At 47.1% G+C, this 17,995-nt stretch overlaps 1 protein-coding gene across 4 annotated transcripts in view; it reads right to left on the reverse strand.

Moving 5' to 3' along the window:
- The window catches only part of GOLGA4 (golgin A4), an 840,043-nt gene that overhangs the window by 490,624 nt on the left and 331,424 nt on the right, over positions 1–17,995 (reverse strand). The gene's annotated exons all lie outside the window — the stretch shown is intronic.

Consider the following 17,995-nt stretch of genomic DNA (forward strand, 5'->3'; position numbering starts at 1 on the left):
ATGGTATAGTGAACTCTTCCCTTGCCTTGGGTGTTGTCCCCAGGGACTGGAAATTTGCCATTGTTAAACCGTTAAAAAAAAAAAACTGAATATAGAGTCCTCAATTTTATCCAACTATAGGCCTATTTCTCTCCTCCCCATCTTGGGCAAGATCACTGAGAAAATAGTATGTCAACAACTTGCTAGCTTTACTGAATCTGCAACCATCCTCCATCCTCGACAGTCGGGTTTTCGTCCCAAACACTCGACAGAATCAGCCTTACTTGAAATATCGGACACCCTAAAATTCATCTTGGACAGTGGCAGGAAGGCAGTCTTGATTCTTTTGGAGTTGTCTGCCGCGTTTGATACCATCTCCCATGATATCCTGGTAGCCAGATTAAGATCATGCGGCATTACAAACCGAGCATTGGACTGGATATCATCATTCCTGTCTAACAGGAAACAGGTCGTTTCCTTGGGATCTTGTGTGTCATCTGCACGCACTGTCTCTACGGGTGTACCCCAGGGGGCCTCTATCAGTCCCCTGTTTAACATATATATGGCGCCACTGATTTCATTGATCTCTTCCTTTGGAATTGAGACCACATCCTATGCTGACGATACCCAACTCATTCTGTCTTTGGAGGATGGATCAACAGCAGCAGAAGAGAATTTTAAAGCTTGTCTCTCAGCGACCATTAAATGGATGTCTAACAACCATCTCTGTTGTAACACCGATAAAACAGAGATTCTTCCCATTGGTAAAAACAATACGTTTCAACCCAAAGATTGGTGGCCAGAGGATATCGCAGCCCCTCCATCAACTGTTGAGGTTGCTAGAAATCTGGGAGTTTTGTTTGACTCCTCACTCTCATTCAAGCCTCATGTCCTAAAATTAACGGGGATCTGTTTCGGTTACATTCGTACACTGAAAAAGTTCTTCAATCTTATTCCATCAGCAGCAAGGAAAATGGTAACAGTGGCTCTTATACTGTCACGATTGGACTACTGCAACAGCCTTCTCGTTGGGACCAATAAATCTTCCCTGAGACGGCTTCAGGTGGTCCAACATGCAGCTGCTAGACTGGCTTTAGGACTCCCCCGCAAATCTTCGGCCTCAGCTGCTCTGAAGATTTTGCATTGGCTCTCAATTCCTAAAAGAATTCTTTTCAAACTTCTCCTGATAACCTTTAGAGCTGTACGAGGAGTCAGCCCTGCCTATCTCTCCGTCAGATTTAAATCGTACATCGCGACTAGAACACTACGATCTAGCTCGGCCAATCTTTTAGCTATAGGTAGGTTCAAACTGTCATCAAAAGGAGGGAAGTCAGCCACGATACTGGGAGCAAAAGCTTGGAATCAGATGCCAAAGGAACTGAGGACAATCCAACGGGAAGATCTGTTTAGACGAGCCCTTAAGACCTGGATCTTTGGTCTTTCAGATACCGCCACCCTGGCCTTCATTTAGATTGCACAGAAATCAGTCAGTTTTGTTATCTGCAGCGCCAGGAGGCTCCGTCAGGAGTGACAGTTGCGCTTTATAAAACTTCCTTTCATTTCATTTCATTTCATTCATTTCATTTCATTCAGCACTAAGGAAGGATGTGCTTTGAGGAAGGGCCTAGATTTTATTGTGAGACCTCTGTGGTTATGCAGTGAGGACAGGAATCCCTTGCGAGAGGGGGATTGGTGCATGTCTCTGAGACAGCACTGAAAGGAGTAGCTCCAGGTGAAGGTGCATTGGGAGTGTTTTAGTATTAGAAAGCAGAGTGCAGTTTTGGGTAAAGATTTGTTGTGAAAGCTCGGCAGATGTCTCATTATCTGGATAGTGGTGAATGATGCGGCTAGATAGATGTCTGATCACTGGGGCAGCACTGCAGGAAGCAGATCAGGATAAAGTTGAGAGGTAGTCTGTGGACAGTGATAGCTTCACACATATGGGGGGAGATCTGTGGACAGGGTGGATCAGCTCCACATTCAGGCGTGGTCTGTGGAGAGTGGCAGCTCCAAAAATAGAGGGGTCTGTGGGCAGTGGCAGCTCTACACAAGGGGGTAATGGTGTGTGGACTGTATTTGTCCCACATATAAAGGAGGTCTGTAGATTGTGCTAGATCCACACACGGGGGCTGTGGATGGTGCCAGCTGTGCCTTACACAAGGGTAGAGCTGCTCCAAACCAAAGGGTAATCTGTGGACAGTGGTAGCTCCATGCAGAAGGAGAAGGTCTATAAACAGCAATAGATCAGCTCAACAACCATATGTGGTCTGTGGACTGCGTTAGTTTAACACAAAGGAGGTCTGCAGGCTGTGATAGCTCCACACCTGGGGGTGGTCGTTTTTGGATACTGTCTGCTTCACTTTACACACCGAGGTGGTATGAGGATAGCGGTAGACCAACTCCAGACCCCAGAGTGGTACATTTGTAGCTTCATGAACAGGGAGAAGGTTCTGTTGACGGGGGTAGTTCAGCTCTACACCCACGAGAGGGATGTGGACGGTGGTAGCTCTACACATACTTGGAAGTGTGAATGGGGTAAATCAGCACGGGGTGGTCTGTGGACTTTGCTAGTTCCATATATAACCACATAAAGGAGCTCTTTAGACTGTGGTAGCTTCACACTTAGTGGTTGGTCTGTAGATAGTGCCAGCTGTGCTTTATAATTAAAGGTGGTTTGTGGACAGAGGTAGATCAGTTGCACAAACAGATGGTCTGTGGATAGTGGTAGCACCACTCCCAGGGGTGATTCTTGGATTTTCCTTGTTTCATACATCACATAGAAAGGCTCTGCAGACAGAAGTAGGTCTAAACCTTGGGTGTGTGGGCAGCTGCACACATCACTCAGGAGATCAGAATGTTATCGAAGTATGACTTCAGATGTACTCTGCTGGGCTCCAGAGCTCTCTGCTCCCGGCTCCTCCACTCTTCCTCAGGGTGACCTTGGTCTACCCGGCTGCTGAAAGCTCTTTCAAACACACATTTGGCAGGTGCCTGAGGGGCCCCTACCAGGACACTAGAGGCTATCTCTTTGTATCACCTCTTTCACACTAACACACCTGTTGCTCTATGTCTTCTCTCTTCTACTAGTCCTTTTTCCTGTCTCTCTTGTCTGTCATAGTCTCAATTGTACTGTATTTGTAGATCTAGAGCCCAATCTCACACCCACACGCAATTAGCTGCTTTTAGGTCGAGCATAGAGGCAGAGCACATGCGCTGGTCTGCGAGGCATGCTGTATTGGAGTATGCACTTGAACCACCGCCCACTCTCCATCCATATTTGTCATTGGCTTGTGTCACTGTCTTTTGTAAATACTGGCATCTGATTCATAAATAGGCTTGTTAGTCCCTCCTTGGTACCGCCTTGTCTGCCTTTGTTACCTCCCATAACGCCTGGACCTTTTGCTTGGCTTGTTACACGGTCTGCGTAATAAGCCAGTGAGCATTATTTAGTTTACTGACTAATGGGGACAATGGTGGCTGCTTCTTGTATTTGCAGCGCACCCACACAGGTCAATGGTAGCAGCTTTTCGTACGGAGCGCTATGCCATTCTAAATTTTAAAAAAGTGGCTGCCCCTTACTTTTAAGAATAACGTGGCGTCCGCTTCAGGGACACAGTGCACATTTTCTAAATAAACTTGAATGCTGAACGCGGCGCCTGCTTCAGGGACACCGCACTCGGTTTCTTTTTTTTTTTTTTTACTGTAATGGAGAGTGCGGCTCCCGATTTACTCATACCGCGCTCTGCAATACAATAGGTCTCGCTTTTGCCAAACTTTGACCTATTGGTATTGTAAATGACAATGCCTTTTAATATTATAAAAGGCATTGCCATTTACAATGACAATAGCTCAAAATCTCGCAATTGCAAGACCTATTGCATTGTAAATGCCTGTTTTAAAGTTTCCGCTGAGGAGAATAGACAGCTTTGATTGATCACAAAAAGGAATATGCTACTTACCAGTATGCATCTGTTCTTGGCATGTAGAGCTGCAGATCTATACACTGTGCATAGATCGCCATCTGGTGTTGGGCCCGGATGTTTGCAGTTTGTTTTTCCTCTTGGAAAGTCTTTGGAAGTCACGAGTTTGGTGACTCCTCCTCTGGTTCGTATTGCGCATGGGCTTCGGCTCCATCCTCAGATTGTTTTTCGCCAGCAGGGAAAGATGGAGCGTAGTAGTAACAGTAAAGAAACCCATGTGTATTGTATCTAAATAAGATAAGACTGGAACGGATACAGGTAGCCAGGGAGGCGGGTGGGCGTGTATAGATCTGCAGCTCTACATGCCAAGAACAGATGCATACTGGTAAGTAGCATATTCTGTTCGAGGCATATGAGCTGCAGATTATACACTGTGCATAGATTACATAGCAGTACCCAACCCTAGCGGCGACCACCGGCATCCGTTGCAGTCGTTTGAAACAGTGTTTTTAGTACAGCTTGGCCCACACTAGCTTGTTGCTTGGTTTGCACATCTACACAGTAATGTTTTGTGAAGGTGTGCGGTGTTGACCATGTCGCTGCCTTGCAGATGTCATCTAGTGGTATGTTCCCTAGGAAAGCCATAGAAGCCCCTATCTTCCTTGTAGAGTGGGCTTTAGGGGGAACCGATAGCGTTCGTTTTGCTTTGTGGTAGCAAATCTGTATGCATTTTACAATCCACCTACATATCCCTGATTTGGAGATAGGGTTGCCTTTATGTGGTGGGGAGAAGGAAACAAATAGCTGTTTGGTTTTCCTGAAAGGTTGTGTTCTCTGGATGTAATAATACAGCCCTTTTAACATCCAGTGTGTGTAAGGCTCTTTCCGCAACTGTTTGGGGTTGCGAGAAAAAAACTGGTAATTCTACCGACTGGTTTAAATGGAATGGAGAAATGACTTTGGGTAGAAATTTGGGATTGGTGCGGAGTACAACCTTGTTGTGATGCATCTGAAGAAAAGGTTCCTGTATAGTGAGTGCTTGTATTTCACTAACTCTTCTGAGGGAAGTGATGGCCACTAGAAAAACTGTTTTCCATGTGAGAAATTGCAGCTCACTCTTATGTAATGGTTCGAAAGGGGGTCCCATTAACCGTGTGAGAACTATATTCAAGTTCCAAACAGGTGAGGGTGGCACTCTGGGTGGAATTACTCTCTTGAGGCCTTCCATAAAGGCCTTGATGGCAGGCACTTTGAAAAGTGAGAGGTGCTGCCTATTTTGTAAATAGGCAGCAATTGCAGCGAGGTGTAACCGAATGGAAGTATATGCTAGGTTACACCTTTGTAAATGGAGTAAATAACATATAATGTGTTGTATGGATACATTTAAAGGATTGATTGCGTTGTTGTGGCAGTAAACAACAAATCTTTTCCACTTTGCTGCATAGCACGCCCTAGTAGTAGGGCGCCTAGCTTCCCTGATAATGTTCATGCAATCAGGGGGAAGGTTAAGGTATCCAAATTCTAAGACCTCAGGAGCCAGATCGCAAGGTTGAGTTGAGCTGGGTCCGGGTGCCTGATCTCTCCATGGTTCTGGGTTAGGAGGCATGGTGAGAGGCGTAGCTTTTGGTGTGGTACTACTGAGAGTTCCAGCAGTGTGGTGTACCACGGTTGTCTGGCCCATGTTTGAGCTACCAGGATCAGAGTTAGGGAATGCTGCTGTAGCTTTCGCACCACTAATGGAATTAGTGGGAGAGGTGGAAAAGCGTATGCAAATTTGTTTGACCAGTTCATTCATATCGCATTGCCTTCGGACAATGGGTGTGGATATCTGGCGGCGAAGCTTGGGCATTTTTTGTTTTCGTGGGTGGCGAATAGGTCTATGTGTGGATGCCCCCACTTCTGAAAGAACGGGTGAAGAACTTGTGGGTGAAGTTCCCACTCGTGGATCTGCTGTGTCTGCCTGCTCAGCAGATCTGCCACGGTGTTTTGTACTCCTGGGACGTGTTGGGCTAGGAGGAAAATCTTTTGTGGAATTGCCCATCTCCATATGCTCTGTGCTAACAGAGAGCTGTGGAGAGTGTGTGCCCCCCTGTTTTTGAATGTAGCACATGGCAGTCATGTTGTCTGTGCGAATGAGGACTGCCTTGCCTGAAATCTGCACCTGGAAGGATTTTAGGGCGAGGAAGATCGATAGTAACTCCAGATGGTTGATGTGGAGTAACTTCTGTTGCGGCGTCCACGTGCCCTGTGCTGTGAGATGTAACAGATGAGCTCCCCAGCCGGAGAGCGATGCATCTGCTGTTAGGATTATTTGTGGGACCGGGTCCAGGAACGGTCGACCTCTGGAAAGGTTTGTGGTGTTCCACCACTGCAGAGAGCGATGGGTGCGACCGTCTACCAACACCAGATCTGTCAGTTGTCCCTGGGCCTGGTTCCATTGGCTCGCCAAGCACTCGTGGAGTGGACGCATTTGGAGTCTTGCATGGGGCACTATAAAGATGCAAGAGACCATCATCCCTATGAGCTGCATAAACACTCTTGCTGGGAGAGAGTGTTGACATAGGAATTTTTGACGCAGCGCCTGTATTTTTGCAATCCTGGCAGGATTGGGATAGGCTATGGCTTTGGAGGTGTCTATGGTGGCACCGAGATACTGTTTTGTGTGTGAGGGTACCAGGTGAAACCTAGCTGGTGAAGTAGTTGGACCGTAGCGGCGGTATGTTGCACACATTGTTGGTAGGACGTGGCTTTTATCAGCCAATCGTCCAGATAGGGGAAGACGTGAATGTGCCGTCTTCTGAGGTGTGCAGCCACTACTGCCAGGCACTTGGTTAACACCCTTGGTGCTGTTGTTACCCCGAACGGGAGCACCTTGAACTGGTAGTGTTGTCCGTCTACCACAAACCTGAGGTACTTTCTGTGAGATTGGTGTACTGGGATGTGAAAGTACGCGTCTTTCAAGTCCAGAGTGGTGAGAAAGTCGTTCTGGGAGAGAAGTGGAAGAACCTGTTGAAGGGTTACCATGTGAAAATGGTCCGAATGAATGTAAGTGTTTAGAGGTCTGAGATCTAAGATAGGTCGTAGGGTCTCGTCTGTCTTTGGAATTAGAAAGTACAGGGAGTAGACCCCTAAATTTAGTTGATTTATGGGGACTTGCTCTATTGCTCCTTTTTGCAGGAGGGAGATCACTTCTTGTGTCAGTAGCGCAGTATGTTCTTGCGACATAGGGCGGTGCCTGGGTGGAATGTTGGGGGGTGTAGATGTTAATTCTAGGCAATACCCTGACTGAATAATTTGTGTCACCCATTTGTCTGATGTGATTGTCTCCCAGACGTGAAGGAAATGTCGTAGTCTGCCTCCGACCGGAGTGGAATGGTCTGGAGGGAGCGGGGGAAAGTCATTGGGCGGGAGGTGTGGCAGAGCGGGCGGTATTTGTTTTGCCATCAAAAACAACAGGAGAGGAAGGGATCAACACGGCTAGTCCCCTCGGTTAGATATCAATAAACAATGAAGCCAGTGTACAATAAGGGGGCACTCTAATCAATGTGGTACATCAATCAATCGAGCCACGAGCCTCAGATTCCCTGTGAACCGTTATGTTCATAGGAAGTCAGCTTGGCAACGTCAGAACAGTACCCAGTGGGTATGAAAAGCCCTCACTCACCAACCTGGTCGGTGACATGCTTCATCATCGGGCTTCCACTGGGACGACCGAATGTCACTCTCCGGGCCCGGCAGCAAGAGGCTGTTTAGGCATAACGCGGGTTGAGAGCAGCAAGGGCGGTGTGCCAATTAGGGATTTAGGGAATCTAATGGTGCAGGGCCCTTAATGTAAGAAGGATCTGTAGGGGCGGCTTTGTACTTCTTTTCTATCCGAGGGTTTAGGACCCCGGCCCTGACTGGGTCTTTAAAAACCTCAGGGGCATGTTTAATTACGCCCTTTAACATAGGTAGAATGGCAGTGGACCTATGTGTATCATCAAAGGTGTCTAGGAGAAAGTCCTCCACCACTGGGTCGGTATGTAACTCCACCCCGTGGTAGTGTGCCGCCCGTTGTAACAAGTGGTGAAAACCCAAGGAATCTTCAGGAGGGGATGGCCTAGATGGGTAAAGGTCATCCTGTGGGACATCTGGGATGTCCAGATTGTTATAATCATCCCATGGGTCTGGGGATCCAGTAGGGGTGGGACTTGTGGCACATCTGCTGGATCATAGTAAGGGTCCCCCAAATCATCTGGGACAGGGGACAAGGTGGGGGAACGATGAGGTGGAGAGGGTGGAGGAGGTAAAGGAGGTGGGGAAGGCACCCTGAAAGGAGAGGTAGCAATGTCCTTTCTCTTTGGAGGTGGAGGTGGAGCCGGCTTGTCCAAGTGTCTCTTTTTTGAAGACAATGTCAAGTGTCCGGTCTTTGGATCCTTGGTGAGGGTTTTCTGCAAAGGATCCGGTGTGAAAAGCTCCTGTGACACTGGTTGATCAGTCGGCGCTGACTGTTTCGGGGCCGACGGCTTCTTAGGTTTGTCGAAGCCGTGCTTCCTGGGAACCTCCGTTTTTTTGGGTCGGTGCCGAAGGGGATCTCGGCACGGGAGTGTCGGTGCCGAGGATCTTGTGATGTTTGGTCGGCACCGTAGCAGGTTTCGGCACCGAAGACTTTGGGTTCGGTGTGGAGGTGGAGGCCGATTTTTTCTTCGGTGCCGAAGGGTGTTTGTCGGCACCGGTGGCCGGCTGGCTCGAGCCTGAGTTGTCGGAAGGCTTAGAAGGCTTCTTTACCGGGCCCGAAGGTGGGGTGTGAGAAGCTGTGTCCTTGGTCTTGCCTAGGCCCGGAGGCGAAGGTGTGACCGAAGCCTTTTTCGGGATCGGCGGGGGAGGGGGAATTGTACTCACGACCCGCTGCGCCGGGATGATGTCCTCCACATTTGAGTCGTCGGCCTCGGAAGCGCTGATGAGGCAGTCGTCCTCCTGTTCGATGTCCTGCTGTCCCGGAGCTTCGACGTCGTCCCCGAAGATGTCGACTGGAGCGGAGGTCGAGGAGTGCGCCATGTTGCGTCTAGCCCGTCTATCTCGAATGGTCTTTTTTGAGCGAAAAGACTTGCAGGCGGGACAGTCTCGGGCCTCGTGTTCTGGGGAGAGGCAGAGGTTGCACACCTCATGGAGATCGGTGTGGGGAAACTTGGACCCACATCGAGGGCACTTCTTGAAGGGAGTTCTTTCCATCAGCCGAGACCGGAGCCGGAATAGGCCCGAAGGCCGCCGTCGACCACCGGAATCGAAGAAGTGCCGAAGAGAAGATGAATAAGATGATTTATGTCTTTGAAGAAGCTCGATGAGCGAGGATTTGTGCGTCGATCGGTGAACTGGGAAGTTCGGAACCGGAGCGCGAAGTTTTACATCCGAGCCCGATGGCGGAAAAAAACAATCTGAGGATGGAGCCGAAGCCCATGCGCAATACGAACCAGAGGAGGAGTCACCAAACTCGTGACTTCCAAAGACTTTCCAAGAGGAAAAACAAACTGCAAACATCCGGGCCCAACACCAGATGGCGATCTATGCACAGTGTATAATCTAAAGCTCATATGCCTCGAGCATTATCTTATAAAAATTCCGGTGCTGTGCATCTGCTGAAATCAGAGAGCCCAAACCATGATATTCAGATTGACAGGCGTTGGGGTATGAAAGGAGTCAAGTACGTGCATGCCATTTTTCTTCTACAAAAAGACACAGTTGTGGTGTGACAATGGCTCTTGACATCTCGTCTATAAACTTTAATATTTATATTACTGCACTAAGCCAGCTTTCACAAGAATGGTGAAGACATGCTAGTATTTTTTTATTTTTTTTAGCTTACTAGCTGTGTCTGGGACACATCTTGGATTGAGTAAGGTGTATTGCAGGATCGACAAAATTAGATATCCTCCAACTAAATGAGTCAATAGCTTGAAAACTGAATCCTTGATCTCAAGTACACAATATAAACAGAGAGGAACTCTAGCTGAGTAGCAGTGCATGCCCATCCACACCATTGATAATCTGATTCAACAGCAAGTCAGTTATTATTTTTTAACTACCCCATGTCCATAGAGCACATGATCAATCAAGCAGTTATACAGTACACCAACTACCTTCTCGAAACAGTATCAACCTTTAATCTTCCAAGAATGCTGTGTGGTGATAGCCCATCACTAGAACCAAAATAAATGATGGCAGTTCTCGTTGCAGTGGCAAAGCCTTCAAGTTCCACAATGCTGGCAAGCAGCACTGTAACTAACACATTACGGGTAAAGATCAACACACAGTTGCACTGGCTTACACTGGAGACATGCATCTGCTTGAAAGCTCCAACAATGCTTCATAAATCTAAATCTGGACATGCCCAACTGACACAATGCTTTCATTTATGCATTTATTTGACAGATATATCTACTGCATTGTTCCTCTATGTGGAAGAGTATTTCTACGTGGCTTCTGATATGATTTGCTTTACCTGCTGCTGGAAGTAGAATTACCAGACAATCTGCTTTGTGATTCTAACATAGAGGCTCCTTAGTTGTGTGAATCATTAAGCTTGGACATTCAGTGATATGGGATGATTTGTGCAACACTTGCATTTGTCATGAGACCACAAGAAACAAAAAAACAAGATACTTACCTGTAACTTTGGTTCTCCAGTATTGGAAACTTTCATAGATTCCCATTCCTGTATCATTCCCCATCGTCAAGATGGGAGACCCCGGTATATATAAAATAGCAATAGAAATCATTACAACAAACTGAAACTAGGCCTAGGCCCATTCTACTTTAACATATTCACCTATTTTTGTAAAAGAGACAAAATAAAGTGAACAACCAATCAGATTAGCCTCACCCCTTAGAACATTCCTGAGAACCTCCGGAGTCTCAGATTTGCGTAGTCGTTGTGTAACCAAACTACCAAAGATGCTGAAGGCCGAGCTTTCCCAGGGGAGGAGGGTGGGTCGCATGGGAATCTATGAAAGTTTCCAATACTGGAGAACCAAAGTTACAGGTAAGTTACTTGTTTTCTTATCCCAGTATTGGAACTTTCATAGATTCACATGCTTGTATCAGAGTAGCTAGCAGTTTTGAGCACATTTTTTGAACCATGATCATTATTAAACCATTCTGGATTTTTAAAACCCAATGCATGAAATATCAATAGGAATAACCAAGAACAAGGCAACAGTCAATTCACCATAATTACAACATCAATGCTTAATAAACATTTTCAGAAATATAAGTAATTACAAACAAATGAAGTTCAAAAATGCGCCAAGATCCGAAACAGCAAAAACGGAAGGAGGGATGAAAGGGAAAGCTCACCACTACTGAAAGAGGTTCCTCAGGACTGCCTGGCCAACTGCTGTGTCACCCTGCGCTGAATAATCTAGGCAATAATGTCTTGTAAATGTATGAGTACTGCTCCAGGTCGCTGCTCTGCAGATCTCCCGGTTAGGAACTACGGCAAAGAGGGATGTCGAAGAAGAAACTGCCCCTGAGGAATGAGCACGGACACGACCTTCAAGGGGCTTGCCCGCTACTCGGTGACAGTAATGGATAGCACTGGTAATCCAACGAGCAATCCCCTGCTTGGAAAGGGGGAATCCCCTACGAGCGGCGCTGAAAGCCCCAAAGAGTTGAGGTGACTTCCTGAAGTGCTTAGATAGAATTTTAAGCACTGTTGAATGTCCAGTGAGTGGAGTGCTTTCTCTGCTGGAGTAGTCGGTTGAGGGAAAAAAGTTTTGAGTATAACCGGCTTATTCAAATGGAAGTCTGAAGGTACTTTCGGTGTGAACTTTGCGTTAGTACGGAGTATCACTGTCCCTTTTTTAAACTGGAGAAAGAATTCATCAATGGTAAGAGCCTGTAATTCCCCTACTCTCCTAGCTGACGTTAGGGCTAGCAGAAGAGCCACCTTCCAGGAGAGGAATTTCAATGCCGCCCTATGAATAGGCTCAAAGGGATGCTTCATGAGCTGGGTGAGAACCAAATTAAGGTGCCAAAGAGGCAGCGGAGACTAGACTGGAGAGAAAACTCTAAAAAGGCCCTTGAGATAGGAGATGTAGCTCTGTGAACCAAAATTGTCGGGCCACGTAGGAGCTATCAAAATCATCTTGCAAGGCTCCGCCTTGATCTTTCTGAGAAGTTTAGGGATCAGTGGAATTGGGGGGAAAAGCCTAAACAAATGTGCGTGACCAGGACATCGAAAGCACATTCCCCAATGATCCCGGATGGTGAAGCCTGCTTGCGTAGAATCAGCATTTCTTATTTTCCAGCGTGGCAAAGAGGTCTATGGTCGGCCTGCCCCATAGGCGAAAAATCTGGTCCAGAGTGGACTGGTCCAGTTCCCATTCGTGGCTGACTGATTTCAGTCTGCTCAGAGAGTCTGCCGTTTCATTGAGAACTCCGGGAAGATGCTCCGCTGTCAGCGATATCCCATGCTGGATAGCCCATTCCCATATTATCTGAGCTTCTTTTGACAAAAGGCGAGACCTTGTACCCTCCTCTTTGTTTATATAATGCATGGCTGTTGTATTGTCCGTTTGTACCAGGACTGCAGACTGCTCTATCCATGGGAGAAAAGCCTGTAAAGCTAGCCAGATCGCCCTGAGCTCCAGCAGATTGATATGTAGAAGACGCTGTTGGGGTAGCCAGCGGCCGCATACGTGAAGGTCTTGCAAGACCGCTCCCCAGCCCTCCAGTGAGGCGTCCATGGTTATTATTTGAGGAGATGGAGTGACCCTGAAGGGGAGGCCCTGAGAAATGTTCTCCTCGAACCACCCCCATAGTGCGGCCTCCCTCATGGACTCGGTAACAAAGATCTTGTCGTCGAAGGAACTGTTCACTTGGCGCCACTGTAAGTCGAGCTCCTCCTGAAAAGGGCGCATCCGCAACCTGCAGTGATGTATTAGCGGAATGCAGGAGGAAATGGACCCTAGGAGGCGAACTGAAAGTGACTGTTTTCTTATAAGTTGGCGGGCCATTACCATCAGCTTTTCTGGTCTCTCCCACGTCGGAAAAGCTTTGTTGAGAGAGGTGTCCAGAATGGCTCATAGGAACCGGGCTGTTTTGGATGGACACAGAGTCGACTTGTCCGTGTTGAGTTTAAGACCCAGATTGTCGAAAAGGCGTGTGCACGCCGCGACAGATTCCTCTGCCGCGTGCTTAGAAGGAGCCTTTAGCAACCAGTCGTCCAGGTAAGGGAAAACTTGGTGCTGTTGTTTTCGCAGAAAAGCTGCCACGGGAGATAGTACCTTTGTAAAGATCCGGGGAGCAGATCGGAGTCCAAATGGCAGGACCTTGAATTGAAAATGGCTCTTGGCTACTGTGAAGCGAAGGAACATCCTGTGGGCTGGATGGATGGGTACATGAAAGTATGCGTCCTGTAGATCCAATGTGGCAATGTAATCTCCTGAGTTTAGGAGTCAAAAGATGTCCTGCAAGGACACCATCCGAAACAACTGTTTGATGAGATAGGTGTTGAGCTCCCTCAGATCTAGAATAGGGCTCCACTTCTCTAAGGTCTTCCGAATCAGGAAGAACCGGGATTTTAAAAAAACCTCCCCGCTGAGAGAGAGGAACCGGTTCTATCGCCCCTTTCATGAGCATTTGATGGACTTCCAAACGTAGAAGACGAAGATTTTTTTTGACTCAGTGCCACGAGGGGGCTTGGAAGGTGGTGCATGGATGAATTCCAGAGTATGGCCGTATTAAATGAGTTTCAGAACCCAACGATCCAATGTTATGTGCCTCCAGTTGTGGAAGTAATGTGAGATTCTTCCTCCCATTGGTGTTACAGGAGGAGAAGGGACAGTAGTTAGAGCCAGCAAGCCGCTATTGACGCTTAGAGGCGTCCTTTCCCTGGCGTTCTTCTCTTCCTCTGTTATTAGACCTAGAGAAAGAGGATGATTGACCCCGCCGCTTGTTATATTGCGGACAGTAAGACTGAGAGGGAAAGAGGATGATTGACGCCGCCGCTGCTTATATTGCGGACAGTAAGACTGAGAGGCTGAGGTATAAGAAGAATACCGTTGTTGCTGGTATCCTCCTCTGTAGGAGGGTTGGCATCTGCCTCTGGCCCCACGAAAGGGTACCTTGCGGTACTTCAGAGTCCCTAAGGATTTTGCAGTCTCCGTATCCTTCTTAATATCTTGGAGCGCATCATCAATATGTTTCCCAAAGAGCGCTTCCCCATAGAAGGGAAGATCCAAGATTTTGTTTTGGACCTCTGGACGAAATCATGTAGCTCGAAGCCTGCCCTGGCTCGAAGGACAGAAGCTCCCGCTAAGGAGTGGAACGCAGTTGTTGCCATGTCCATTGCACAATCACTGACCTCTGAAGAGGTCCTCTCTCCCTCTTGGAGAATCTTCTTCGCCTCCTCCTTCGCATCGTCCGGCAATTGATCCAGACAAGGGGAAAGATTGCACCACATCGGACGATCATAACGACCAAGAATCGCCAAGGCGTTTGAAACTTTGACCATCAGGCTGGACATGGAGGAAAACCTCTTACGGGCGTTATCCAGGCATCTGCCTTCCTTATCTGGAGGTGTCCTGAGGGGAGCTGAAGAATTTTTGGACTTCCTCTGGGCTGCCTGCGAGATGACAGAGTCCGATTTAGGCTGTCTAACCAGGCAAGCCGGGCTATCCTCAGGAGCCTTATATTTCTTTTCAAGGCGAGGCAGAACAGGAATCACAGTGGCTGGATTTCTCATCACCTTCAGACCCTCGTCCCAGTCATAACCCACTATAGGAATGGTCCAAACTGATTTTCTGTAAGGCTCTTTGAAGTCATAAAGGAAACATTCGGACTGTACAGTGGGCATGGGCAGTTCAAATCTCTTAGCAGCCCTTTCCATCAAATTATGGATACCCCCTATGTCTCCAGGGGGAGAATCCGCTGCTGAAGGCGAAGCTGGGTCAGGAATGACAGTCATCCCACTTAGTGTCCAGATCTGGAATAGTGATGTTGTTCTGGTCCTCATCAGAGGCATCATCTTGGATGAGAGGGACGTTTGACGGTGTAGCTGGAGCCACTGGCAGTGGTGGAGGCGGTGGCAATTGAGGGGTAGAAGCCAATGTCGGTGGAAGAGCTGAAACTGGCATTCCGACTGAAGCAGGAGATTATGCTGTCGGACTATATGCGGAGAGTCCCAACACAAATTGTAAGTCCGTTAGTAAGGAGGAAGGCATAGAGACCATCTGTTGTTGGTAGTCCTCATGATAACCAAAAGGAGGATCATACTGCTACTCCTCCACATACTCTTCTTCAGAGTCTGTGTCTTGGCACTTCACATGCAATTGAGATGGGCTACTCGCATACCCTTAAGGCCCCTCCTCCTCCTCAGAACCCTCCTCTTCAAGGAGGTGTGCAGGTGGTAGAGGAGTCACCCTCCTTGAGGAAGTCATTTCAGGCGTAATCTGGCGTTGTTTGATCGTGATAGCAATGTTTTCCCTCATCGACGAGGTCATCGACGATGATGTAATGGGCGTCGACAAAGACATGGATGCCGTCGACGGTACCGTTGCCGAGACAGTCGTCACCACTGCCGCAGATGCTGCCGTCGACATCGTTGTGGTAGACGTGGTGGCCGTCATCATCTCTATCGTCATCCTCGTCGAAGTCTTCGACACCATCGTCGACGATAGAGTTACCATCACTGCGGAACCCACAACCGTCATCGACACCGTCGACACTAAAGGCGAAGGAGACGACGAAATCACCGCCAACGATACCTTCGACGGTGGTAGTACTGAAAGAGACAAGGACTTAGACTGTACCTTTGAAGCCTTCGTCGACGGAGTCGTTGACAGCGTCGTCTGTGAGTGAGTTTTCTTCACTGGTTTAACATCAGAAGAGAGTTATGAGGGCTTTTTGAAGGCTTTTGGAGCAGCAGGAGGCGAAGGTGGAGGAACTGAGCTGGACTTCCTCTCGGAGGTCACTCCTGCTGACAGTCCTTCCCTCTCCTTTACACCTCGGTGAGGAGATTTGCTAGGACTGCGCCTTTCAGACCTATGAGAGGTCTTTTTCAAGGCTTTACTGGGACGGTCTAGAAGGAGAAGACCTGCCCCTCTTCACAGACCTCCTAGAAGATGCAGTGGAGGAGGCCTCATCACTGTCATTGGAGACTTGTTCCTTTCTTGACTTAAGCTACTGGAGCCAGGTCAAGAGACGCCCCTAACGATCTCGTAAAGTCTTCGTTGGGAAGGTGTGGCAAATCTTACAGTCTGCTGCCTTGTGGACAGGGTACAGACAGTAAATACAATCCTTGTGCTTGTCCTCCACATAAAGTCTCTTCTTAGCACAGGAAGCACAGGCTTTAAAAAGAGCTGTTTTCTCTTTATCAGACATCTTGACACGAAGTCTAAGTAGGTTTTGCAGAAAAAAACTGGTGAAAAAGCTGTAGAAATAAGGTTGACAGGAAAAAAAAAAACTGAGCAGAGCTCAGTGGAGACTCCCTTGCACAACGTGCAGTAGAAAATCGGAGGCTCTGAGGTTCTCTCAGGAAGGTTCTAAGGGGTGAGGCTATTCTGATTGGTTGTTCACTTTATTTGGTCTCTTTTACAAAAAGAGGTGGATTTGTTACAAAACTAGAATGGTCCTAGGCCTAGTTTCTGTTTTTGTAATTATTTCTATTGCTATTTTATATATACCGAGGACTCCCATCTTGACGACGGGAATGATACAAGCATGGGAATCTATGAAAGTTTCAATACTGGAGAAATTTCTCATATTACATGAAAGGATAGAAATTGGCATGGGTATAGTAGCAGGGAGTTCAACCTATGCTACTGTTTGAATGGTTGGCAATAAGCACTCAGGTTATCTAATTGTTTCAATGTCCATTGTGTGGTCAATGTCCTCACACTTTTGTATTGATGCAGGTGGAGGTTACTGTTCCTCTTTCATTTGCTTGGCAATTCCTTTCACCTGATCTAGTTTGGAATCATCACATCTGGGCGCAAGTAAAGTTCATCATAACAGTAAATAGGATCAGAAATCAGTAAAAATCTTCTACTTTGAACCATTCATTTATTTCAAAAGCTTCTAAAGAACAGTAGGGTTAAGCAATCTGACTCTTCTGTGATACAAGAAATCACTTTACGTTTGCAGCAGTCAATTGCCTTTTGTCTTCCTTGGCCATTACAAGCACTGTTCTGCAGTGGCTGTGTTTCCTGACTCCTCCAGTCGACCATCCGCTCTTCCATAGCCTCTACTCACTCTTTGTGGGTGTTTTATTTCACTCTATTGTCCGTCCCAATCACTGGCACTGCTTCCTATTGGTTGTGTACTACAGTGGTGAATACAGTCCTCATCTGTTACCAAAATCTGCTGGTTATTTTACCAAAATGTGATTGTTCTGGCATCTCAGAAAACACCCTGGCAGCAAGAATGTGTGGGAGGGATGTAATACATTTTACTCCACAGGATATGGTATCTTTGGCACTATAGGTGGCATGGGTCATTAAGCCTCATGCAAAGAAGGGGAATGGCCATCCAAGCCTCTCACACAAGATAAACAGAAAAGGTCGACATTTTGCATGAAAAAAGGCATTGTAAGGGACTCTAGACAGAATAACCATTGTAGACAAACTCGATGTCTGTGAATGTTATGTTAGAGGAAATCAAATCCATCACATTTCCACTTTTTCTTTAGAGGCAGTAATCCACCATTCAGAGACTTGGTTGCAGGAATGGTCTAATCCAATAGAATTATAGATGACATTGTGAAAAAGGGAGTGGAGGATGGCTTGCAGTTACTTTTAGAGAAATTTGCATAGTTTAACAGGTTTCCTCATCTGAATTAACTTCAGTTGAATTTTTAACTGTAAGGATTTCTTTCTCTTCTCCCTGATCACACAAGATAGTGATGGGTACAGACTGCAGGGGGTGGGGGCAACATTTTCTAATCAGTACACTGATTAATTATCACTGTTGTTTTAGATTTCATTAAGCTATTGCTGCTTGATGATATTAATCTATGAGTGGATTGTCCTTCCCAAGATGGGCCAAGCAACTGCTCAGAGACTTGCCAGCTAAAACAATGGTAAGATGGGCCCTTGATTAAACATGTGGACTGTTTGACT

Source organism: Triturus cristatus, chromosome 5_2, assembly GCF_964204655.1.
Source record: "Triturus cristatus chromosome 5_2, aTriCri1.1, whole genome shotgun sequence".
Classification (NCBI taxonomy): domain Eukaryota; kingdom Metazoa; phylum Chordata; class Amphibia; order Caudata; family Salamandridae; genus Triturus; species Triturus cristatus.